Source organism: Pleurodeles waltl, chromosome 11 (genome assembly GCF_031143425.1).
Source record: "Pleurodeles waltl isolate 20211129_DDA chromosome 11, aPleWal1.hap1.20221129, whole genome shotgun sequence".
Classification (NCBI taxonomy): Eukaryota; Metazoa; Chordata; class Amphibia; order Caudata; family Salamandridae; genus Pleurodeles; species Pleurodeles waltl.
The window spans coordinates 347,698,124-347,724,121 of NC_090450.1; the positions used below are offsets into that span (position 1 = coordinate 347,698,124).

At 49.7% G+C, this 25,998-nt stretch overlaps 1 protein-coding gene across 1 annotated transcript in view; it reads right to left on the bottom strand.

Annotated features, from left to right (window-relative positions):
- ANO7 (anoctamin 7) overlaps positions 1-25,998 on the bottom strand; it is a 2,026,240-nt gene that overhangs the window by 1,682,511 nt on the left and 317,731 nt on the right. The gene's annotated exons all lie outside the window — the stretch shown is intronic.

Genomic DNA, 25,998 nt, shown 5'->3' on the forward strand with positions numbered 1-25,998 from the left:
CTGGAAAGGGCAAGAAGGGGACAGCATGCAGCAAGGGGAAGGAGGCACAACGAGCCAGCAACACCAAGTCAAAGACTCCAGCTGGCAGAAGCAAGGAGGCACCATAATCTGCCAAGGGCAGGAAGGGGCACAGAACCCAGCCATGCACTTCAGCCGTCCGAGGCTGCAGGTGAAGGCTACCACCACAACCGCCAGTATCGCCACCTGTACTGCGGCCAGCACCGCCAACTGCACCGCGGCCAGCACTGCCACCTGCACCGCCACAAGCAGCACCACTGCTAGCAGCAGCAGCCCAGTGGACAGCCATCCGAGGCTGCAGATGAAGGCCTGGAGGCTACCACCACAACCGCCAGTATCGCCACCTGCACCACGGCCAGCACCGCTACTTGCACCGCCGCAAGCAGCACCACTGCCAGCAGCCCCAGTGGGCAGCCGTCCGAGGCTGCAGGTGAAGGCCTAGAGGCTACCTCCACCACTGCCAGCATCGCCACCTGCCCCACCGCAAGCAGCTCCACTGCCAGCAGCAGCAGCCCCAGTGGGCAGCCATCGGAGGCTGCAGGTGAAGGCCTGGAGGCTACCACCACCACTGCCAGCACCGCCACCTGCAGCGCAACTGCAATTCACTGAGCAGCCGTCACCACCGGAGAGCAGTGTGTAGTGGTGACTACATGGGCTGCAGTGCATCCTGGCCCCTGCAAAAGCTGTTGTTGTGACACCCAGGTGAGAGACTGTGACCTTGCACACCAAAACATCTGCATCACAGGGCACAATGCCCCCTCACTGAACCAGTGGAAGAAGGCATCCACTCAGCCCCTCCTCGCCAGGATGAAGCACACTGGGCACAATGCCCCCTCCAGAACCAGTGGAAGAAGGCATCCACTCACCCCCTCCTCGCCAGGATGAAGCACACTGGGCACAAAGCCCCCTCCAGAACCATTGGAAGAAGGCATCCACTCAGCCCCTCATTGCCAGGATGAAGCACACTGGGCACAAGGCCCCCTTCAGAACCAGTGGAAGAAGGTATCCACTCACCCACTCCTTGCCAGGATGAAGCACACTGGGCACAAGGCCCCCTCCAGAACTAGTGGAAGAAGGCATCCACTTGAGAGATTGTGGCCTTGCATTCCCAGGACCAAGCAGTGGGCAACCCACCCACTTGAGAGACTGTGGCTTTGCACTCCCAGGACCAGGCAGTGGGCAACCCACCCACTAGCGAGACTGTGGCTTTTCACTCCCCAGGACAAGCAGTGGGCAAACCACCCACTTGAGAGACTGTGGCTTTGCACTCACCAGGACCAAGCAGTGGGCATACCACCCACTTGAGAGACTGTGGCTTTGCACTCCTTAGGACCAAGCAGTGGGCAAACCACCCACTTGAGAGACTGTGGCTTTGCACTCCCCAGGACCAAGCAGTAGGCAACCTACCCACTTGAGAGACTGTGGATTAGCACTCCCCAGGACCAAGCAGTGGGCTACCCACCCACTTGAGAGACTGTGGCTTTGCACTCCCCAGGACTAAGCAGTGGACATGGAGCCCCCTCCAAGAGCAGTGCGTTGTACCATCTTTTGGCTGTGGTGCCCCCCATTCCCCGTCCCCCTGAGATGCCTGTGTGTTTTCGACCTGTTGCCCCTGCAGTGTTCTCTCCATATTGAGGCAGGAGTCAAGTGTGGCGTTGGCCTATGTGTTTTGGCACAGTGGGCCACAGACACTTTTTGTGTGGGCATTGTCCCGCCTTTTGTATATATTGTACATATTGTACATATTGTTTTTTCTTTATGAACATATTTCTAAGAATTACTAATATTACACTCATTTGACTCCATTCCTTTTGTCCTTGCGTTATTCCTGAGGGTTACGGGGTGTATATGTAATGTTGTTGCATGTGTTTGTGTGTATAGTGTTGTGAGTTAGGGTGGGGGTGTTGTGTGTTGCGTGTGTGTTTGTCACTCTCTTTTTCTTCCCCCCTCCCTTGTGTGCTAGTTGCAGTACACACTGTGGTCATCTTCGCCTGCATTCATGCTCCTGGTGTATGAGAAGATACACCAGCATGTGGAACACCGGCAGCTCGGGCTCCATGGCGTCCTGGTTCTTCCTTGAGTGTCGAAAGGTCAGTTGTTTCCCTTTAGAGTACTGTTTCCACCGTGCTTTTGATGGCGTTGGTACCGCCCTGGAAAAGCTGGCAGATGGGCGGGTTGTAATGGAGTGGGCGGTACATTGTCTTCCACCTGGCTGTATGTGTTGGCGGTGTTACTGCCGCTTTAACACCGACCGCCAGGGTTGTAATGAGGGCCATAATGTTAAAATAAATTATACACCAAGAAGGATGCATGAGAGGGATTTAAGGGGCAGTGGAAAGGGAGAGCAATGTAGATTGGTAAGAGCACAAGGTGAGGGAAAACACAATATTTTGTAAATTAGCCAACATTTTTAAGACTTTCAAAACAAAGAGAAGGACATAGGCCCTCATTACAACCTTGGCGGCAAATCCCGCTTTCCGCCATGCTGAAGACCGCCAACAAACCGTTGCAGCGGCGGAAATCTGCCACAGGAATTATGGCCCACAGCTCGTAATCCGCCACCATACAGACACCCACACAAGTCCGCCACACCAAAGGTAAGTGATAAACTGGCGATACCAAAACCTACACCACCACGCCAACAAGAATACGCCCACACTATCACGACCCACGAATCAAAGCAGCGGTCTTTCAACCGCGGTAATCCATTGGCGGTACACACCGCTGCGCTCAAAATACACACACACTTACAAAACATAACCACATTGGACTATTCTAAATACACACACCTGAGACACATACACACACCACACCCACACACCCAATCCGATAAAAAGCACACACCCACATTACCCACAAACACCTTACAACCAAAACTTTGGAAGAAGGACAGAGAGAGAGAGTAGCTAACACAACACCAGCTTCCACAGACACACAACACCATCACTTATACAACATCCACGCACCTCAAACAACACACACAAACACATCCCCCAACACATCACAACAGACAGCACCTCACACATCACCCACACCACATCATGGCACCTCAAAGACACCAAGGTTTTCAGAGGAGGAGCTCAGGGTCATGGTGGAGGAAATCATCTGGGTGGAGCCACAGCTATTCGGATCACAGGTGCAGCAGACATCCATTGCAAGGAAGATGGAGCTATGGAAAAGAATTGTTGACAGGGTCAATGCAGTGGGACAGCATCCAAGAACACGGGATGACATCAGGAAGAGGTGGAACGACCTACGGGGGAAGGTACGTTCCGTGGTATCCAGACACCAGATCGCTGTACAGAGGACTGGCGGTGGACCCCCACCTCCTCCCCCACAACTAACAACATGGGAGGAGCAAGTCTTGGCAATAATGCATCCTGAGGGCCTCACAGGAGTAGCAGGAGGACTGGACTCTTGTAAGTCATATCTTAACTACTTAATCCCACCCACCCCACCTGCATGCCATCACATACTCCCACTCTTACCCTCACCCCCATCACACCATCATCTCCATATGTCCCACTATCACAATCCACACATCTCAATACCAAGGCCGTGCATGCAACACCTATGCATGGACCACCGTCACCAAAGCATGTCCAGTACAGAAACCCACATAGACCCCAAACCAATTATCACAAAAGGGCTGACACTATGACACAACCACAGGAGTAGAGAGTACCTCACCCAATGCACAAGATGGCACACACAGATACTAAAACTATGCATTTACACCCCAACATGACCCCTACCCAACATCACCAGACAGGAGGTGCCAGACATATCTAGTCCCCCCACAGAAGAGGTCCACAGTGATGACAGCATCTCTGCACGCCTGGATCAAGATGACCAGCCCGGCCCATCAGGGACCTCAGGACAGTCGGTTCCCCTGACACAGTCCCAAACCACCACAGAGCCTTCCCCCTCAGGAAACACCGCCACAGCACCCACCCAGCGGGCCCATCCCTCTGTCCCCAGGACACGTCAATCAGCAGTGTGTCCACCACTACAGGGACCCTAGGCAAACCCACCAACCCAAGACAATCAGGGACCTGGGGTCAGTGGCAGTGGGCACACGGTTCAGGAGACAGAGGCACAGGATAACAGGGAAGCTGAGAGGACTGCTGTGCGACAGGGGGAGGACAGGCCCAGGGAACCGACACTCCACGAGGCACTCTCCAACATCATGGGAGCATACTGTGGAAAAAAGAGATTATAAAATGGACGTGTGGCCCACCATTGTACTTCATTTTATGTTTGTATTACTGCATCGCACATACGATAATGTGCAACATGGAATGTATTGCCACTAAAACTGCTGCCTTTGCATAAAAATGAACTAACTAGGGCTACGTGCCAGACGGGAGCGGCGAGAGACTTGTTGATTCAGTCCTCTCTCCCCCATGCCATGGGACCCTGACCTGCGGAATGCGACCTTTTGTTCTGTACAAATGATTAACTAGACAGTTGCTTAACTTTGTAACCACAGGCGCGTCTGTTTCTTATTCTTGTTATTTCGTCGGGTATCTGAGACATGAAAATTGATGAGCCATCATATAAATCTGAGAAGTGGTTCCTAAGGTTATTTGTAATCAGGAAACATCTGTTTATGCACGCTAGTGTTTTATGTTAAAGGGAACAAGCTGCAGTCACAGAAATGTCATGTGATGTCTGATTAATTATTAACTCGCACGCACACAAGTAACTAACAAAAGATATATAAACTTGTGATATATGTTAGAGGGCAGACTACTCCTGAACCCGCCTGGTGAAGGAGCTCTCCCTTAACTCGAGTTACTGAATAAAATCTATTATTCTCCACATCTCGAATCTCGTCTTCCTTCCATAATTATTGCTAAACCGAGAACAAGAGAAGATGTATTTTAATTATTTACCACATAATTGGCGCCCGAACAGGGACTCTCCCTTCTCTTCCCCGCCGGATTCGCCGGTGGTGGGTTTTCCCCTACTCAATCTTTTGACGGAGATAAGGTGCACCCGGTGGGGTTTTCCCACTGATTTCCCTCGAGGACTTGGGGGCGGACCCGGCTGCCGAACGAAAGAGGCGGAGAGAGACGCGGAGAGTCCATACCCGAGCCCTAGTATCAGGAAGAAGGAGGTCCGAGACGTCTGAGATATCCTCTGGAGAATTCGCGCAGCGCCTACTTGGGTTTTCAAGTCCTGCCTCTTGGTGAGTACTGTCGAAAGGTATCAAGACGTTTTTGTGTATGCACAAAACGGTATAGAAATAAAATGTCATTATTTGCAAAAATGAAATTTAAGGCAAAAGAAAAAAGGTTGTTAGAAAAAGCGGTCGATTTGCCCCCTAGAGATACGCCTGCTAGACATATGTATAATAAATATGGGATGTCAGCCATTGTCTGGTCGGACCTATGGGAAGATTATACGGCACATTTAGAGGTAACACTTCGATGGCCAAAAACGAGGAGTTTTGAGATGAAAAATATTCTTAAAGTGGAGGAACAGTTGTTTAAGAAAAATGCTAGACCTAGTCAACTAGAGGCCATCGAATGGTGGAGAAAGGAGGCCCATAGGCGACAGGAAAAGGAACAAGGGAAAGTAGAGAAGGCACTGAGAATGTCAGAAAAGGAAAGACAGAAACAAATAGAAGATAAGGGGCGAGAAGCAATGATAGGGGAACAGTTGAGGGAAACAGGAGGTAATATTGCAGGAATATACCCCATTCTACCAAAGATAGACGAGACGCAAACATACGAAGCCAGCAGTAAAAAAATTACGCAACCCCAAGAATGGCCATCCGCCCCTGACGATTCCTTTTTTCGGGAGATAATGGACGTACCTCCCCCATACTTTACGGAAGGGCAACGTATGGTCATGCCAGTCCCTGCCCCAGGACGGCGAGAACAAGTATCGACAATCCAAGATACGCCCCCGAAAACTAGCCAGCACCAGATAGATATGGCTGAGCTAACCAAAAGAACTGCTCACCTCACGGTAGGGGGGGAAAGGGGAGCAGCAAAAACAGAAATAGATAACCCCCCGATACTAACATGCCCCTTCGACCCCCTCAATGAGACCTACCCTCCTCTCAGTGATGAAGGAACTAATCTAGCACACCTCTGGAGGAAATTAGAAAAATTGCCATTGATATTGGAATTAATGAATAAAATAGTAGAATTCATGCTGAGAGGGGGCGAGGCGGATTGCTATCACCACCTAATGGAGGGAAAAACAAGGAAGCAACAAGGAGCGATTTACCGCTTTTTAGTACATCTGTTCATACAACACTATAAGGCAAAGAATTTAAGACCCCCAAAGAAAGTAGGGGCCCTAGCGAAACAAATAAATGAGGACGAAGGAGACGAGATAGAAGACAATGCTTCTACTACCTTGCTCCTCGAGTTACTCGATCTCATAAATGAAGAAAGGCCTAAATTCAGGGAGGATAAAGGTTTTACGAGAATAGGGACGAAAAACACATCCACGTCTCCCGTGCGTAACATGTTGGCAACTACGTTATGCCACCCCCCGCGTGGAAACGTGGATATTTATGAACAGACGAAGGATGCCCTGAGTTGGTTTTACCTTAAAAATGGCCCATTGATGCAAAAAGAGTTAGACTTGGCCAGGATGGCCGTCTTGTGGACTTCACGACCTGAATTATTCAATCCAGACATTATAGCACAGATGTACACTGACTTAACACCCACACAACGTTTGGTTGCTAGCTTACACATGACGCAGTCCCTTATTGTTTTGGGCAAACAGATACACCCACATTGGTACCTTCTAGAATCCCTTATGGACCATTGCAGCACCCCAGGATTCTTACGCGACCCCGTGCTTTTCCTGAATGATTATATGGATGCACGACAAGAATACTATGAATCACAAACATCCAGGGTGGACTGTGGCAGGGACACTGGAAAGCTGGGTGAGCTATCCCGAAACTTTCCCATACGCGAAGTGCACCCGCGACTAAAAGCAGACGGTGAATTAGAAAGAGTTTTTGTGTATACCCCTCTTAGAAAATTGGAAATATTAAAAATGAAGGAAGTGGTGCCCTCTCACTCTAAGGATCCAGTGGGGTTTTATAAAGAATTGACAGATATTCTTACAATGGGGACATATACCTTGGAAGATTTGACACAGATACTGCAGAAATTGTTGCCCCCCGGTATCTATGAACAATTACGAGGAAAAAATTGGAGGATAGATGCTAATTACGATATGGTCTGGGCCACCCTAGAACAACGTGACCGAGAGCGAAAGGCTGGTGCCGACATAGACCCTTTAATAAAAAATGCTCCACAACACATATTGCAGGTTTTGCCTCAATTACTAACTACAAAAAAAGAGGATTGGGATGCCATATCGGCATGTAAACAAAAGATGGGTGAAGACGTGAGTGACTATTACTTGCGATTGGAACAATGTTTTATGGCAAATAGTGGTTTAAAATTGGATAGTGAATCTTTTACCCATCTATTTGTGTCTAAACTGGTCGAGAACTGCCTTCAAAAATTAAAGGAAAGGGTGCAACGTGTAGAAAGCTCTTGGCAAGCTCAAACCCCGTCTCAAGTCCTACGGATATTACAATATCATCAGAATAGGATTAGAGAGGAGGATGAGCGGGAGAAGAATCGAGTGAAGGAAACAAAATTAAAAGCCCTGGTAGCCCAGACTATTATTCCCAAAGGTGTCATGACTACTATACAGAAAAAGACCGTGACGGGGTGATTCAAAGGGGTGTGCAACTATTGTTAGAAACAGGGACATTATGTCAAGGATCAGGAGGGGAATGTTACCTACCCGGTCCTCAAGCATAATTTGGCCACTGGCAAAACAGTCCAACGACCATCTGTCCCGAGAGCACAAAGACCTTTTGTGCCTTCAGGTCCACCAAGTACCACTACCCAATTGTATGTGTCAGACCCTAATATTGATGATTTGGAATACGCAGATTGGCCGCAACTTTTATGAAGCTGCCCAGGGAGGAGCGAGGATAAATTGCCCCTTATTCCTATACCTGTGGACCAGACTGGTCCATATGTGGACGTTCACCTCCTGGGACAAGATAAAAAGTTTCTGTTGGACACGGGGGCAAGCAAAACCACTATTGATCACGCTGAACTTCCCGAAGCACCCCTGTCAGGAAATCGAAATGTCTCTTTAGGTTTTTCTGGTCAACCTGTTACTAGTAAAACATCCGAGCCAGTACCACTCACAGTAGGGCCCCTTACCACTACTACTGACCTCCTATTAACAGACACCTGTCCAGAGAATCTATTGGGAATAAAGCAATTAAAAGAACTGGGAGCCATAATAGTGTGCTCCCCCCAGGATGTGCGTCTGTTCCTGCGAGATTTTAAGGGTCATTATACTGTTCGAGAACTAGATCCCCGACTTTCCACTCTCCCCGATGAGCTATGGGCCACCAGTCCTACTTCCGTTGGCCGAATGGTCATTACTCCCCATAAAATAATTTTGAAGGAGGGAGCCATTCTCCCTCGACTCCGTCAGTACAGGATGCCGCCAAAAGCGGAGCAAGACCTTATAGACATTATCGAAGATCTTGTACAGAGCGGGGTTGTGATAGAAGTTCCCTCGAATACAGTGAACTCCCCTGTACTACCAGTGGCAAAAAGGGTACAGGACGGGGAGATTCCAAATTACAGGCTTGTGGTAGATTTGAGAGAGTTAAACAAATGTGTGGTGGCCCAGCATCCAGTGGTACCTGACATATCCACCCTGTTAACATCCATAGATTGTGAAGCTACTTGTTTCACCGTTATCGATCTTAAGAATGCGTTCTTCAGTGTACCTATACATGAAGACAGTCAATATTTGTTTGGATTTACATTGTCCGGAAGGAGTTTCCGTTTTACCTGAGCTCCTCAAGGTTTTACTGACAGCCCGACCATTTATAGTCAAGCTCTGAAAAGACAACTAGACACCATTCAAATGCCATCTCACACCACACTGCTACAGTACGTAGATGATCTACTCATCACAGCACACTCAGAGAAGGACTGTGAGCAGGCATCCATAATAGTCCTTACATTTCTTGCTGAAAACGGTCACAAAGTCTCACCTAAAAAGTTGCAATTTTGTCGACCACAGGTGACCTACTTAGGCCACCTGTTGTCGAAGGAGGGACGACAGTTGACTAACGAAAGAATACAGCTCATTCAGGATATACCACAACCTAAAACACAAAAACAAGTACGAGAATTTATCGGACTCACGTCGTATTGTAGGCAGTGGATTCCCCAGTTTGCACTCTTAGCAAAACCACTTGAACAACTAACAACATTAGAAGCTAGCAAGACACCTCAGCTTCCATGGACTGAGGAACATACATTAGCATTTAATGCATTAAAGAAGGCAATGTGTCAAGCCCCGGTGCTAGCCACCCCTGATTATCAAAAGGATTTCACTTTGTTCGTCACCGAAAACAATGCAACTGCATTATCTGTATTGACACAGGATGAAGGAGGGAAACAAAGACCTTGTGGGTATTTTTCATCCACCTTAGACCCAGTTGCACGGGCTTTGCCTGCATGTTTAAAGGCAGTAGCAGCAACGGCCCAGGCAATTAGACAAAGTGATGTCATCGTGATGGGACATCCACTCATAGTACGAGTCCCGCATACGGTAGAACTACTACTTAACAGAACGCAAACACAACACTTGACGTTAGCAAGATTGTCAGGATACGAATTGACATTGTTCCAGCCCCATATTCGAATACTTAGATGCAATACGTTGAATCCAGCTAGCCTCTTACCTCTCCCTACGGGGAGGAAGTCATACACGATTGCTTAGAACAAATAGAACGGGTAACAAAGCCCCGAGCAGACTTGAAAGACATTCCCCTTCCTGAAGCAGAACTTGAGATGTTTGTGGATGGATCATGTAAACGAACAGAGAAAGGGGAATTAAGAGCTGCATACGCCATTACCACAACTTCTGAAGTCTTGGAAAACAAACAAATACCCATCCTTTCGCCACAAGCTGCAGAATTAATAGCAGTCAGTCAAGCTTGTAAAATAGGAAGAGGGAAAAGAGTGAATATCTACACTGATTCCCAATATGCATTTGGGGTGGTACATAATTTTGGCACACTCTGGAAGGAAAGGGGATACATGACGTCACATGGGACCAAGATACAACACGCACACTTGATCACACAATTATTAGATGATATACATCTGCCAGAACGAATTGCAGTGATTAAGTGTAAAGCACACACAAAAGGAACGGATGAGATATCTAGAGGAAATTCCTTGGCCGATAAAACAGCCCAAGAAACTATACTACACGACACAGAAGAACATGTATATCAGAACAGTGAAGGTTTTATAGGTTACATGCAAAACAAAAGAGATCTCACACTTGATGTACTAGATATACAGAGCCGCGCAACCAAAGAGGAGAGAGAGAGATGGGAAAAGGAAGGAGGGGTACTTACCGATCAAGGGTGGATGACTCCCCACAGAGCTGTATGGTACCTGCCGGATTCAATGGTACAAGTCATCATTGAGACAGTTCATGGGCCGGCTCACCTGGGTGAAAAAGCTATGCTAGACGCCCTACAGCACCTGTGGGAGAATAAACACCTACGAACGGCGGCTAAGCAAAAGACCAGAACATGTATGATATGCAATATGTATAATATTGGGAAAGGAACACAGGTGGGGCCAGGGGGATTCCATCCACCAGAGCATCCTTTTGAGGTAATCCAGATGGATTACATCCAGATGGAACGATGTAGGGGGCAGAAATATGTTCTAGTGGTGGTGTGCACTCTGACTCGATGGACAGAAGCATACCCAGTGTCAGACTATACTGCAGCCACCACGGCCAAACAGCTGGTAAAGGAATACTTTCCCCGGTATGGATTACCACGGGTCATATACTCAGACAATGGACAACCGTTCTCTTCTGAATTGATGAGGCACATGACACTTCTACTGGGATACCAGTGGAAGTTTCATTGTGTACGACATCCGCAGGCTGCAGGCCTAGTGGAAAGGCACAATCAGACACTTAAAGGGAAGATAGCCAAAATATGCGCTGAAAAAGGGGTAGATTGGATCACCGCCTTACCCGTGGCCTTGTTTTACATGAGAATGATCCCACATTCGCGAACACATCTGGCACCCTATGAGGTGGTGTTCGGAAGACCACCAAACATATGGGGGATGCCCCGAGCAAAAAGCATTACAGATATAGAAATGCCTGTGTTGACTGATTATCTGGCTTCCTTGATGTCTGCACTCCAATCTTGTCGTTCACAGGTGGCTGCAGCTTTTCCTGACCACACAGATCCAAAAGAACACCAGATCAAGCCCGGAGACTGGGTCCATATCCGGAACTTCGACCGCGTCACGAATCTTGAGCCACGCTGGAAAGAACCCAAGCTGGTTTTACTGACCACCCGGACTGCGGTAAAGGTGGAAGGAAGAAAAGGATGGATTCACGCCAGTCATTGTAAAAAACATTTTCCACCTTCCACGGACAAAGAGGAACAATCAGTTCCCGTCAACGACATCGACAAGCCTATGGTGCTGCCTACAGGAGAAGAAGGAGAAGAGACTTATCGTTCTAAACTGCGGTCTTCCCATCGATCTCAGGCTGTTTAAGTCCTCCGAGCTCGGCTCGTGAGGTGAAGAGGTCTGGGGTCAGGATAAGACCGACAGCAACGCATCTCGAGGACATAAAACATTAGCAGCCCAAAGACCCACAGGAGGAGAGGGCCAAAGATAAAAGAGTGGTCAGCATCCAGTTGGAAAAGATACGGAAAAATGGAAGACGATTACGCTACCCTGAAGAAGAAAAACAGATGGTTTCTGTGTTCTAAATTGGGGATAAGCTGTGCCATTTTTTGTGTATTGGGATTGGTTTTAGGCATAATATACCTTCTTGAGACCCAGTTTTATAAAAAGGGTAAAAACATTGCTGGATTACCAGAACATACACCCTCTATGACCTCTCTTACGATAGCCCCCGAAGATGAAAACCATAGAGAGGAAATGAAATACAACACTTTCATCACCCTAATGCATAATACACATGAAATAATAAATAAAGGAGACTGCTGGATTTGTATGCAGTTTCCCGCTTATGTAGATGAGGGCATACCTCTGCTCCAAACATCTTTACCTTTTGAGGCATCCTGCTACGCTTTTCATGTGGCTTTCTTAAAAATAGAATTATTAACAGTTTTTAGCGACCTGATAAGGGGTAGAGCTCCTACTAACTTTAAACAATCCTCCCTATATATATCATATAATAGAGAGGTCCTGGAGAAGAAGGGATGTGCGAATGTAATAATGCCAAATTCCACTTTTCCTTTTTCAGGCATATTTTCCCCAATATTTCAGGAAAAGAATGATACAACTTTTCCACAGATACTACCCGATCAGACTCCATATTTAAGGGTAAGAAAAGGAAAAGGAATGAGAAGCATTTGTATCACCAATAATGGTACTCTTCCAATGGGAAATAGTACAGGATGCAACATCACATTTGCATTGCCTGCTGGAAGATCTGAACATCCTTTCTATATAGGAGACTCGGTGTATTTCATTTGTGGGACTAGAGCCTATATATGGCTGCCACCAAAATGGGGAGGGCGCTGTCATGTGGGTGTCGTGGTACCCGCATTAACAATTAAAAAGACTGCTGAAATTAGCAAGAGGCAATATAAAGGACATAATGAGATTATTAAAAGGAGGAGTGTAGACCAAGGTGATACTCCTTCGGAAATAGCCGGGGATATGCTAGCTGCCTTTATCCCATGGTATGGACCTGCTATAAATTCCAGGAATATAAGACGACTCTCACGCCTTTTAGAAGCCACTATTGATGAAACGGCAGGGATTCTCCAAAATATTACTATAGAGCTTCAAGCGGTTAGGTTGGTTTCCCTTCAAAACCGCATGGTCCTAGACATGATGCTGGCGGAACGGGGAGGGGTATGTCAGGTGATCGGAGCTTCCTGCTGTACATACGTACCGGACACCTCCACTTCAGTAAAGGAAGCAATTAAGAAATTATATAAAAACAAATTACAGGTTCACCAGGACCTCGGCTTCTGGAATCCCCTCGGCTCCCTATGGGACACCCTGACACAATGGGGGTGGCAAATAGCTATGTTTGTTATTGTTTTTCTCTTGTTGATTTTTGGATGCTGTATTCTTGTGAACTGTGCTCCTCTATGTTGCCAGTGCCTCAGTAAGATGTTGAAACCACCTCCTATGCCCTCTGTTAATGTTTCAAATGCTCTCATAATGAGAGAAGTAATTACCCAACAATTAATGGAAATTGATGTCTCTGATAATTTGCCCCAGCCAATAAGGGATGCTGTGGATGACGATCAGGATCAGGAAACTGTATCATATAGTACCATGCAACCAATATATGAACCCATCTGATAACAATGGTGTCCCTCACGGCCAAAGGGCCGAATGTGGAAAAAAGAGATTATAAAATGGACGTGTGGCCCACCATTGTACTTCATTTTATGTTTGTATTACTGCATCGCACGTACGATAATGTGCAACATGGAATGTATTGCCACTAAAACTGCTGCCTTTGCATAAAAATGAACTAACTAGGGCTACGTGCCAGACGGGAGCGGCGAGAGACTTGTTGATTCAGTCCTCTCTCCCCCATGCCATGGGACCCTGACCTGCGGAATGCGACCTTTTGTTCTGTACAAATGATTAACTAGACAGTTGCTTAACTTTGTAACCACAGGCGCGTCTGTTTCTTATTCTTGTTATTTCGTCGGGTATCTGAGACATGAAAATTGATGAGCCATCATATAAATCTGAGAAGTGGTTCCTAAGGTTATTTGTAATCAGGAAACATCTGTTTATGCACGCTAGTGTTTTATGTTAAAGGGAACAAGCTGCGGTCACAGAAATGTCATGTGATGTCTGATTAATTATTAACTCGCACGCACACAAGTAACTAACAAAAGATATATAAACTCGTGATACATGTTAGAGGGCAGACTACTCCTGAACCCGCATGGTGAAGGAGCTCTCCCTTAACTCGAGTTACTGAATAAAATCTATTATTCTCCACATCTCGAATCTCGTCTTCCTTCCATAATTATTGCTAAACCGAGAACAAGAGAAGAGGTATTTTAATTATTTACCACAATACCACTATTCCCAGGAGACCATGGGCACGGTACTGGCCAAGTTTCAGGAAACCCAGCGGCTGCAGGAGGAACACTACCTGGGGATGAAGGAGGACTTTAAGTCTATTAACAACACCCTGGTCACCATTGCATGGGTGCTGGCAGACCTTGTCAACACCATGAGGGACAAAGTGGCACACAAACGGGCCCCTGACACTAGCCTGGACGATGAACAGCCCTCCACCTCCGCCAGCACTAGTGGACAGGAGGCACCGCCCCAGGACCAACAGGCCACCAGCACCCCACCCCCTGCAGAAGGAGAACCACCCCGCAAACGGTCCCTGAGATCCAGGAACAAGACAGAGAACATTGCCAAGACCCCCGCCAGGAAATAAGACCCTCCTGAATGTTACCCTTCTGTCCCACTTTGTCACCCTGTCCACCTTAAACTGCCATAGCTCCACTTCCTACACCCCATTGGGCAATGCACCTGTGAGACCAAGAGACTGGACTCTGCCATGGACATTCCTCCACCATCACCCCAGCCCATTTCACACCCCCCTCCACTTATTTGAACAAAAATAAACACCCTTGAACCACAAAACAATCTGGAGTCAGTCTGTGCTTTCACAAATGTGTAATTGCAAAATTTTGGGAAGATAGCAATGTCAATGTACTTGTTCACATACCAATGTTACACAGCTGTAGGCCAGGAGTAAACATAGCAGAGGGCACAAATTGGGACCCAGATCTGTGAAATGGAAAGCCAAAGTGACAAGTCAGGGTTCATACACAGAGTGAAAAAGGCAGACTTATGCTAGGGTCCTACAATAGTATGAGATGTGGGAAGCAGTTCCATCTTCTTACCTGTGTCTCACTAGAAGTATTACATGATGATGTTGTTCGGTTGTCTACATCTTCTTCTTCTGCCTCCTCTTCTTCACTGTCCACAGGCTCCACAGCTGCCACAAGACCACCATCAGGCCCATCCTCCTCTAGAAAAGGCACCTGGCGTCGCAAAGCCAGGTTGTGCAACATACAGCAGGCCACGATGATCTGGCACACCTTTTTCGGTGAGTAGTATAGGGATCCACCTGTCAGATGGAGGCACCGGAATCTGGCCTTCAGGAGGCTGAAGGTGTGCTCTATTATCCTCCTAGTTCGCCCATGTGCCTCATTATAGCGTTCCTCTGCCCTTGTCCTGGGATTACTCACTGGGGTCAGTAGCCATGACAGGTTGGGGTAACCAGAGTCACCTGCAAATTTTGAGGGACAACTGTTAGACATACTCCAAACATTAGGGAATCTCCCATACCCAGACACCAAATTAAACTGTGTTGGGACTTTAGGCTCACCTATTAGCCACACACGGTGCCTCTGGAGTTGGCCCATCACATAAGGGATGCTGCTATTCCTCAAAATGTAAGCGTCATGCACTGAGCCAGGATACTTGGCATTCACATGGGAGATGTACTGGTCTGCCAAACACACCATCTGCACATTCATAGAATGGTAGCTTTTCCGGTTTCTGTACACCTGTTCATTCCTGCAGGGGTGGAAGGGGGATAAATGCCACATGTGTACCATCAATTGCACCTGTGATTTTGGGGATATGTCCCAGGGCATAGAAGTCACCTTTCAATGTGGGCAAATTCTCCACTTGAGGGAAAACAATGTAGCTGTGCAGGTGTTTCAGCAGGGCAGACAACACTCTGGACAACACATTAGAGAACATTGGCTGGGACATCCCTGATGCCTTGGCCACTGTTGTTTGAAAAGACCCACTGTACAGGAAATGGAGTACAGACAGGACCTACAGTAGTGGGGGTGTTCCTGTGGGATGGCAGATAGCTGAAATCAGGTCTGGCTCCAACTGGGCACACAGTTCCTGGATTGTTGAATGATCAAGTCTGTAAGTGATAATTATGTGTCTCTCTTCCATTGTTGACAGGTCCACCAGGGGTCTGTACACCGGAGGATGCCGCCATCTCAACACCTGCCCCAGCGGATGTGCCCTATGGAGAAGAACGGTGAGCAGAGGGTCATACAACACTTAGGTATCACAATGTTTTTTTGCAAAAATGTTACAATTTCTCCATGTGCCTTTGTCTGTCCTTATTTGTGGCCTAAATAGGTGTGACGCAGTTATTTGGCCTGCCATGTGGCCCCCTGAAATGGCAGCTGCCTGACCTGTAAGGTGGGACAAGGGGAAAAAAAGGTAACTGCGCTGGCGCTGTACACCGTTGCGGTAGGCGGTTGAAGACCATTGCGCAATTCAGCATTGGTTAACATTGGGCCCTATGGGTTCCAGGAGCCAATGACGATGTACGCCGGCAGTGACGGTACGCACCACTGCGGACGTGGCTGCCATTTTCTAACTGTTCACTCACCTTATACCTGACCTTCAACAGGAGAGGATCTACACTGCAAGTGCTGCTGTGACCTGTGTCTGGAAGCGACGATGGCTACAGTGTCTGGGGAAAGGGCCCCTGCCTTCACTTTGGAGGAGTTGGAGAAACTAGTGGATGGGGTCTTACCCTAGTACACGCAACTGTACGGTCCTCCAGACAAACAGGTGAGTACACTGTGAGCATGGTGGATGGCACATGATTGTATGGAGTGTCGTGGATGGAAGAGGGAGGGGAGAGGGACAGGCCAGCATGTGAGGATAGTGTGTGTGTATGTATGTCTGGGCCAGGGTGGGAGGTTTTCAGGCAATGTGTGAGAAGAACTGTACGGGATAGTAACATCCATTCTTACTTCACTTTTCCTCTAGGTTAGCGCCCACCAGAAGAAGGGGATTTGGCATGCCATCGCCAAGAAAGTGCGGACCCTGGGGGTCTACCATAGACGGAGCACCCACTGCCGGAAAAGATGGGAGGACATTCGCCGCTGGAGCAAGAAGACGGCGGAGGACCAGCTGGGAATGGCCTCCCAACGTGGAAGGGGTGCCTGTCGCACCATAACCCCCCTGACGTATCGGATCCTGGCGGTGGCATATCCGGAGTTGGATGGGCGCTTGAGGGCATCACAGCAGCCACAAGGGGGTGAGTACACTCTCATTCAGCTGACTCTGCACACTTGACGAGATGTCTTGGTGGGGGTGGTGGCCTGTGGGTTCCCCTAGACAAGGGCATACGCGCAAAAGTAGGTCCATTGTTTTGCAGCCTCATTCCCAGTTCAACCCCAAAGGTGGTATTTGTCCTCTACACCTAGCCAGGCTCCCATGGGTGCCAGCTGTGTATGAAATAGGTCTAGACAGAGTCCCCCTAGGGCATGTGCTTTTCCCCTGCACTGTTAGTGCATGGCTTAGTGCATAGGGCTGCTCCCTGTGTGTTGTGGCCGCCAACGGTAGTGGTGTTGCATGCACTGACCATGAGTATTTTCTGTCTCCCCCTCTTTTTGTTTTGTCACCCTGTTCTTGCTTGCATTAGCATCATCTGGCGGAGGAGAAGTGGCACCGGAGCAGGAGGGAGCTGCATCCCACATGGCCCTGGAGGGTGAAGTAATGGAGTCTGAAGGCACCAGTGGGACGGAGCGCGAGGGGAGCTTCACGACGGGGACAGGAGCATACACCAGCGACAGCGACTCCTCCTCTGAAGGGAGCTCACTTGCGGTGGCGGGCACCTCTGTGCCCACCGCATCAACAGGTACATGTGCCACCACCCCTACCAGCACCGCCCTCCCAGCAGCCCCTCAGAGTGTGTCCCGTGCCCGCTCACCCATGAGGGTGGGCATCTCCTTCGCCCCAGGCACCTCAGGCCCTGCCCCAGTCAGCCCTGCTGCCCTCAGTGAGGAGGCTATTGACCTTCTGAGATCCCTCACTGTTGGGCAATCTACAATTTTGAATGCCATCCAGGGTGTTGAGAGGCATTTGCAGCAAACAAATGCATACCTGGAGGCATTCATTCTGGGCAGGCGGCCCAACAGAGAGCATTTCAGGCTCTGGCCTCTGCACTGATGGCAGCCATTGTCCCTGTGTCCAGCCTCTCCCCTCCAACTTCCTCCACCCAGACCAAATCCCCCGTACCTCAGCCTATCCCAAGCACACCATCAGATCAACATGCACACTCATCAACACACAAGAGTGGACACGGCAAACATAAGCACCACACATCCCACAGGCACTCACACAAGCACCATCCCCATGCAGACACAGCAACATCCACTGCCTCCAGTGTGTCCCCTCCTCCACGTCCTCCTCCTCCCTCCCTGTCTCGTCTCCACTCACACCTGCATGCACTACATCTCAGTCACTACCTCCATCACCAGCACGCCCATCACCACACACCGCTCACGTGCACTCACCACCCCCACTACCATTCACACATCCCCTGTGTCCTCTCCCAGTGTGTCTGTAAGCCCTCCTCCCAAAGTACACAAAGGCAGGTACACACCCACCCAACAGCCATCCACCTCACAACAGCCTCCGGCCCATGCACCTTCACCCAAATTGAGCAAAGGTACACCTCCTACAACCACTACCTCTTCCTCCACTCCCAAACCCCCTCCATCTTCCCATCCCAGTGTGTCTAAGAAACTTTTCCTGGCTAACATTGACCTCTTCCTTACACCTCCCCCCTGTCCTTCCCCTAGGGCCAGGCTGTCCAGGTCCGAGCCCAGCACCTCAGCCTCCAAATCCCCAAGCACAGTGGTCCCAGCAACTCCGGTCTCATAGCGGGCGCCACCCATCATGGCTGCCAGTGTGCACCTAGCGAGGCCAAGGAGCAGGCCATTCCACCACCTGCCAAGGTGAAGAAGGTGCCCACATGCTGGAGGGAGAAGCTGCTCCTACCAGCAAGCAAGGGCTCCTCCGAACCAAAAGGGGACAGTGGCAAGACACCAGCAGCAATATCAAAGGTGGGGAAGGGACACAAGCCAAAGGGAAGGTCAGGACAGGGTACGGTGGCTCTGACTGAGGGACCAGAGTCACCCCTTCTGTCAACCACTACACCAACTTGTACGGCAGTGGACACCGCCACCTGCACAGCCACCTGCACCGCCACCAGCACCGCCACCAGCACCACCACCTGCACATCTGCTGCCTCAGCAACAGTTCCCAGCATCATCCTCACTGGGCAGCCGCCCGAGGCTGCAGGAGACGTCCTGCAGTGTCTCTCAACAGGTGCAGACACATGCACCACTGCCAGCACCTCTGCCACAGACACTGCCGCAACCACCGCCACCAGCCCCGCGACATGCTCAGACAGTGCCACCACAGCTGACAAGGCAATCATCCCGAATGGGCAGCCATCCGACGCTGCAGGAGACCTCCTGGACCCTGCCCAGCGTCCATGAGGCATGACTCTTAGCACTGTTTGTACCTGCAGGTGGCAGGCGTAGTCGCAGCATGGTGGAGTGTGTCTCTGCCTCCATGGCGTATCATGCTACCTGTTCCCAGGCAATCTCGTGGCACACACACCCATGTGAGGGAATGGGACCTGCCACACTGCATGTGAAGCACTCTGGGCACCAAGCCCCCTCCAGAACCAGTGGAGAGATACATCCACTTCCTCAGTCCTTGGCAGGATGAAGCACTCTGGGCACCAAGCCCCCTCCAGAACCAGTGGAGAGATACATCCAAATCCTCAGTCCTTAGCAGGACGAAGCACTCTGGGCACCAAGGCCCCTCCAGAACCAGAGGAGACTGACATCCACTTGTGAGACTGTGGCTTTGCACTCCCCAGGAAACAGCAGTGGGCAAACCACCCACTGGAAGGACTTGTGAGACTGTGGCTTTGCACTCCCAGGATAGAGCAGTGGGCAAACCACCCACTGGAAAGACTTGTGAGACTGTGGCTTTGCTCTCCCCAGGATACAGCAGTGGGCAAACCACCCACTGGAAAGACTTGTGAGACTGTGGTTTTGCACTCCCAGGATACAGCAGTGGGCAAACCACCCACTGGAAGAACTTGTGAGACTGTGGATTTGCACTCCCCAAGATACAGCAGTGGGCATGGAGCCCCCTCGTGGAGCAGTGGCATTGTGCGTTCATCTGGCTGAGGTCCCCCCCGAGGGGCCTGTTTAATTTCGATCTGATGCCCCTGCAGTGTTCTCTCCGTTTCGAGTCAGGTATCTTGAGTGGGCTTTGCTCATGCATTTTGGGACACTGATCCACGGACGATGTTTGATAATATCATGGACTTGTGTAGTTGGTGTACCTATTTGTATATACTGATTTTTGAAATTGCACTATCTGATTTTTATTGATTACAATCGTTACAATCATTTCCTTTTGTCCTTGCGTTCTTCTAGGGCGTGAGGGGGTGTATATGTAATGTTGCTGCATGTATTTGTGTGTATGGTGTTGTGGGTGTGGGTGGGGGTATTGCGTGTTGCGTGTGTGTGTCACTCTCTTTTCCCTCCCCTGTGTTGTAGGTGCAGTACTCACTGTGGTCGTCAACGGCGTCTTTCCTGCTCCTGATACAAGAGGAGGAAGACCAGCATGGGCAGGACCTGTAGTTCGGGCTCCATGGCGTCCTGGTTCCTCGTTGGGTGTCGAGAGGTGAGTGGTTTCCGTTCCAATTCCTGTTTCTGCCGTGCTTTTGATAGCGTTAGTGCTGCCCCGGAAAAGGTGGCGGATAGGCCTCTTGTAATAGTGTGGGCGGTACTTTGTCCTCCGCCTGTCTATTGGTGGTTACTAACGCGCTGTTTGTTTCTACCGCCGTGGAGGTCGGAGTGTTAAAGTGGCTGTCTACGTTGGCGGTTTCCACCATGGTCGTGATTCCATTTTAATTTCCGCCGGGCTGTTGGCGGTATTACTGCTGCTTTATCACCGACCGCCAGGGTTGTAGTGAGGGCCATAGTGTGTATGTGTTTTGTCTGTGTGTATATGTCACAATTCCTGAAGAAATCAGACAGACATATCGCCATACCAAACTAAAGCACCTGTACCTAACTATTTACCAGAAAATACATTTATTAGGGAGATGAACAAACCAAACGCCCCCCACCTCAGTAACTAGGCCCCTGTGACTAATCACATTATTAACCCCTTCTGTGCCCAGGACGTAATGGTTACGTCCTGAGGCACAGTGCTGCTGTGCCCAGGACGTAACCATTACGTCCTGTGCACAGAGCCCAGAGGGAGCGCTCTCGCTCCCTCTGTGGGGTTCCCCCCCACCCCCCCAAGTCAGGGATGGAAGGGGAAGCCCTTCCCCTCCCACCCCCGACCCCCCCAACCCCCCCTGTGACGTCAGCGCGCGAGCGCGCGCTGATTAGTCACAGGGTCTCCCCCATCTGCTTCCAGCGCGATTGAAAAAGAAATGCTTTTGCATTTCTTTTTCAATCCCATGGGGGAGGCCCCGAGAGGCTTCAAAGGGAAGGAAATGTATTTCCTTCCCTTTGAAGTCTCTCACAGGTTTCAAAAGCCGGATTGCTTGCAATCCGGCTTTTGAAACCCCACTAGACACCAGGGATTTTTTTTTTTTTCTTGAAATTGGCAAAAGGGAGCGACCCCTTGGGCAAGGGTCGCTCCCAGGGGGGCATTTTTTTAGGAAGGCCTTTTCTGCCCCCCCTGGGGTCAGATTGGCCTATTATTAGGCCGATCTGCCCCCAGGGGGGGCAGAAACCTCTAGGCACCAGGGACCTTTTTTTTTTTTTTTTTTTTTTTGTGATGATTTCTTTTTTTTTAGGTGGGGAGCGATCCCTTAGGCAAGGGTCGCTCCCCTACGGGGCAATATATATTTAGGCCATTTCTGCCCCCCTTGGGGGCAGATTGGCCTATTTTGATAAGGCCAATCTGCCCCCAAGGGGGGCAGAAACCATTAGACACCAGGGAGTTTGTTTTTGCGCGCGAATGTCACGCAACAAAGCGACCCCTTTGGCAAGGGTCGCTCCCAGGGGGGGCAATTTTTTGGGAAGGCCTTTTCTGCCCCCCCTGGGGACAGATCGGCCTATTATTAGGCCGATCTGCCCCCAGGGGGGCAGAAACCTCTAGGCACCAGGGATCTTTTTTTTTTTTTTTTCTTTTTGTTATGTTTTCTTTTTTTTTTAGATGGGGAGCGACCCCTTAGGCAAGGGTCGCTCCCCTAGGGGGCAAATTATATTTAGTCCATTTCTGCCCGCTTTGGGGGCAGATCGGCCGATTTTAGGTCAATCTGCCCCCAAGGGGGGCAGAAACCACTAGGCACCAGGGATCTTTTTTTTGCGCCGTCACACAAGGGGAGCGACCTTGTAGTCAAGGGTCGCTCCCCGGGGGGGGGTAGGGGTGGGGGGGGCAAAATTATTTTAGGCCACCTCTGCCCCCCCTGGGGGCAGATCGGCCTATTGGTATTAGGCCGGTCTACCCCCAGGGGGGGCAGAAACCTCTAGGCGCCAGTGCAAATTTTTTTTGTGTGTTTTTTTATTGGTTTGGTGTTTTTTTTAGAGAAGGGGAGCGACCCATCAGGCAAGGGTCGCTCCCCTGTGGGGCAAATTGTGTTTAGCCCATTTCTGCCCCCCTTGGGGGCAGATTGGTCGATTTTAGGTCAATCTGCCCCAAGGGGGCAGAAACCACTAGGCACCGGGGATTTGTTTTTTGGTGCCAATGTCACGCAGGGGGAGCGACCCCGTTGGCAAGGGTCGCTCCGGGGGGGGGGGTGTTCGGGGGGCAAATTTATTTTAGGCCATTTCTGCCCCCCCTGGGGTCAGATCGGCCTATTATTAGGCCGATCTGCCCCCAGAGGGGGCAGAAACCTCTTGTTGCCAGGGCAAATTTTTTTTTTGTGTTTTTTTTTTTGTTTGTTTGGTTTTTTTTAGAGATGGGGAGCGACCCATCAGGCAAGGGTCGCTCCCTTGGGGGGCAAATTGTGTTTAGACCATTTCTGCCCCCCTTGGGGGCAGATTGGTAGATTTTAGGTCAATCTGCCCCAAGGGGGCAGAAACCACTAGGCACCGGGGATTTGTTTTTTGGCGCCAATGTCGCGCAGGGGGAGTGACCCCATAGGCAAGGGTCGCTCCGGGGGCGGGGGGTGGATGTTCGGGGGGCAAATTTATTTTAGGCCATTTCTGCCCCCCCTGGGGGCAGATCGGCCTATTATTAGGCCGATCTGCCACCAGGGGGGGGCAGAAACCTCTAGGCGCCAGGGCAAATTTTTTTTGTGTGGTTTTTTTTTTGTATGTTTGTTTTTTTAGAGATGGGGAGCGACCCATCAGGCAAGGGTCGCTCCCCTGGGGGGCAAACTGTGTTTAGACCATTTCTGCCCCCCTTGGGGGCAGATTGGTCGATTTTAGGTCAATCTGCCCCCAAGGGGGCAGAAACCACTAGGCACCGGGAATTAGTTTTTTGGCGCCAATGTCACGCAGGGGTAGCGACCCCGTAGGCAAGGGTCGCACCTGGGCAGGGGGGGTTTGGGGGGGTGGGGGGTCAAATTTATTTTAGGGCATTTCCCCCCCCCCCCCCCGGGGCCGGCTGAGCTAGAGGCCAAAATACACAGGTAGGCACTTTGCAAAAAACACCTCTGTTTTCTGTGAAAAAATATGTTGTGTTTTGGGCCATTTCCTTTTGTGGGCGCTAGGCCTACCCACACAAGTGAGGTACCATTTTTATGGAGAGACTTAGGGGAACGCTGGGTGGAAGGAAATTTGTGGCTCCTCTCAGATTCCAGAACTTTCTGTCACCGAAATGAGAGGAAAAAGTGTTTTTTAGCCAGATTTTGATGTTTGCAAAGAATTCTGGGTAACAGAACCTGGTCAGAGCCCCGCAAATCACCCCATCTTGGATTCCCCTAGGTCTCTAGTTTTCAAAAATGCGCTGGTTTGCTAGGTTTCCCCAGGTGCCGGCTGAGCTAGAGGCCAAAATCCACACGTAGGCACTGTTTTCTATGAAAAAATGTGATGTGTCCACGTTGTGTTTTGGGCCATTTCCTGTCGCGAGCGCTAGGCCTACCCACACAAGTGAGGTATCATTTTTATCGGGAGATGTGGGGGAACGCTGGGTGGAAGGAAATTTGTGGCTCCTCTCAGATTGTAGAACTTTCTGCCACAGAAATATGAGGAACATGTGTTTTTTTAGCCAAATTTTGAGGTTTGCAAAGGATTCTGGGTAACAGAACCTGGTCCGTGCCACACAAGTCACCCCATCTTGGATTCCCCTAGGTCTCTAGTTTTCAGAAATGCACAGGTTTGGTAGGTTTCCCTAGGTGGCGGCTGAGCTACAGGCCAAAATCTACAGGTAGGCACTTTGCTAAAAACAGGTCTGTTTTCTGTGATGTGTCCACGTTGCGCTTTGGGGTGTTTCCTGTTGCGGGCGCTAGGCCTACCCACACAAGTGAGGTATAATTTTTATCGGGAGACGTGGGGGAACGCTGGGTGGAAGGAAATTTGTAGCTCCTCTCAGATTCCAGAACTTTCTGCCACAAAAATGTGAGGGACATGTGTTTTTTTAGCCAAATTTTTAGGTTTGCAAAGGATTCTGGGTAACAGAACCTGGTCCGAGCCCCGCAAGTCACCCCTCCTTGGATTCCCCTAGGTCTCTAGTTTTCAGAAAGGCACAGGTTTGGTAGGTTTCCCTAGGTGCCGGCTGAGCTAGAGGCCAAAATCTACAGGTAGGCACTTCGCAAAAAACACCTCTGTTTTTTTCCAAAATTTAGGATGTGTCCACGTTGCGCTTTGGGGTGTTTCCTGTCGCCGGCGCTAGGCCTACCCACGCAAGTGAGGTATCATTTTTATCGGGAGACTTGGGGGAACGCTGGGTGGAAGGAAATTTGTAGCTCCTCTCAGATTCCAGAACTTTCTGCCACAGAAATGTGAGGGACATGTGTTTTTTTAGCCAAATTTTGAGGTTTGCAAAGGATTCTGGGTAACAGAACCTGGTCCGAGCCCCGCAAGTCACCCCTCCTTGGATTCCCCTAGGTCTCTAGTTTTCAGAAATGCACAGGTTTGGTAGGTTTCCCTAGGTGCCGGCTGAGCTAGAGGCCAAAATCTACAGGTAGGCACTTCGCAAAAAACACCTCTGTTTTTTTCCAAAATTTAGGATGTGTCCACGTTGCGCTTTGGGGTGTTTCCTGTCGCCGGCGCTAGGCCTACCCACGCAAGTGAAGTATCATTTTTATCGGGAGACTTGGGGGAACGCTGGGTGGAAGGAAATTTGTAGCTCCTCTGAGATTCCAGAACTTTCTGTCACAGAAATGTGAGGGACATTTGTTTTTTTAGCCAAATTTTGAGGTTTGCAAAGGATTCTGGGTAACAGAACCTGGTCCGAGCCCCGCAAGTCACCCCTCCTTGGATTCCCCTAGGTCTCTAGTTTTCAGAAATGCACAGGTTTGGTAGGTTTCCCTAGGTGCCGGCTGAGCTAGAGGCCAAAATCTACAGGTAGGCACTTCGCAAAAAACACCTCTGTTTTTTTCCAAAATTTAGGATGTGTCCACGTTGCGCTTTGGGGTGTTTCCTGTCGCCGGCGCTAGGCCTACCCACGCAAGTGAGGTATCATTTTTATCGGGAAACTTGGGGGAATGCTGGGTGGAAGGAAATTTGTAGCTCCTCTCAGATTCCAGAACTTTCTGCCACAAAAATGTGAGGGACATGTGTTTTTTTAGCCACATTTAGAGGTTTGCAAAGGATTCTGGGTAACAGAACCTGGTCCGAGCCCCGCAAGTCACCCCTCCTTGGATTCCCCTAGGTCTCTAGTTTTCAGAAATGCACAGGTTTGGTAGGTTTCCCTAGGTGCCGGCTGAGCTAGAGGCCAAAATCTACAGGTAGGCACTTCGCAAAAAACACCTCTGTTTTTTTCCAAAATTTAGGATGTGTCCACGTTGCGCTTTGGGGTGTTTCCTGTCGCCGGCGCTAGGCCTACCCACGCAAGTGAGGTATCATTTTTATCGGGAGACTTGGGGGAACGCTGGGTGGAAGGAAATTTG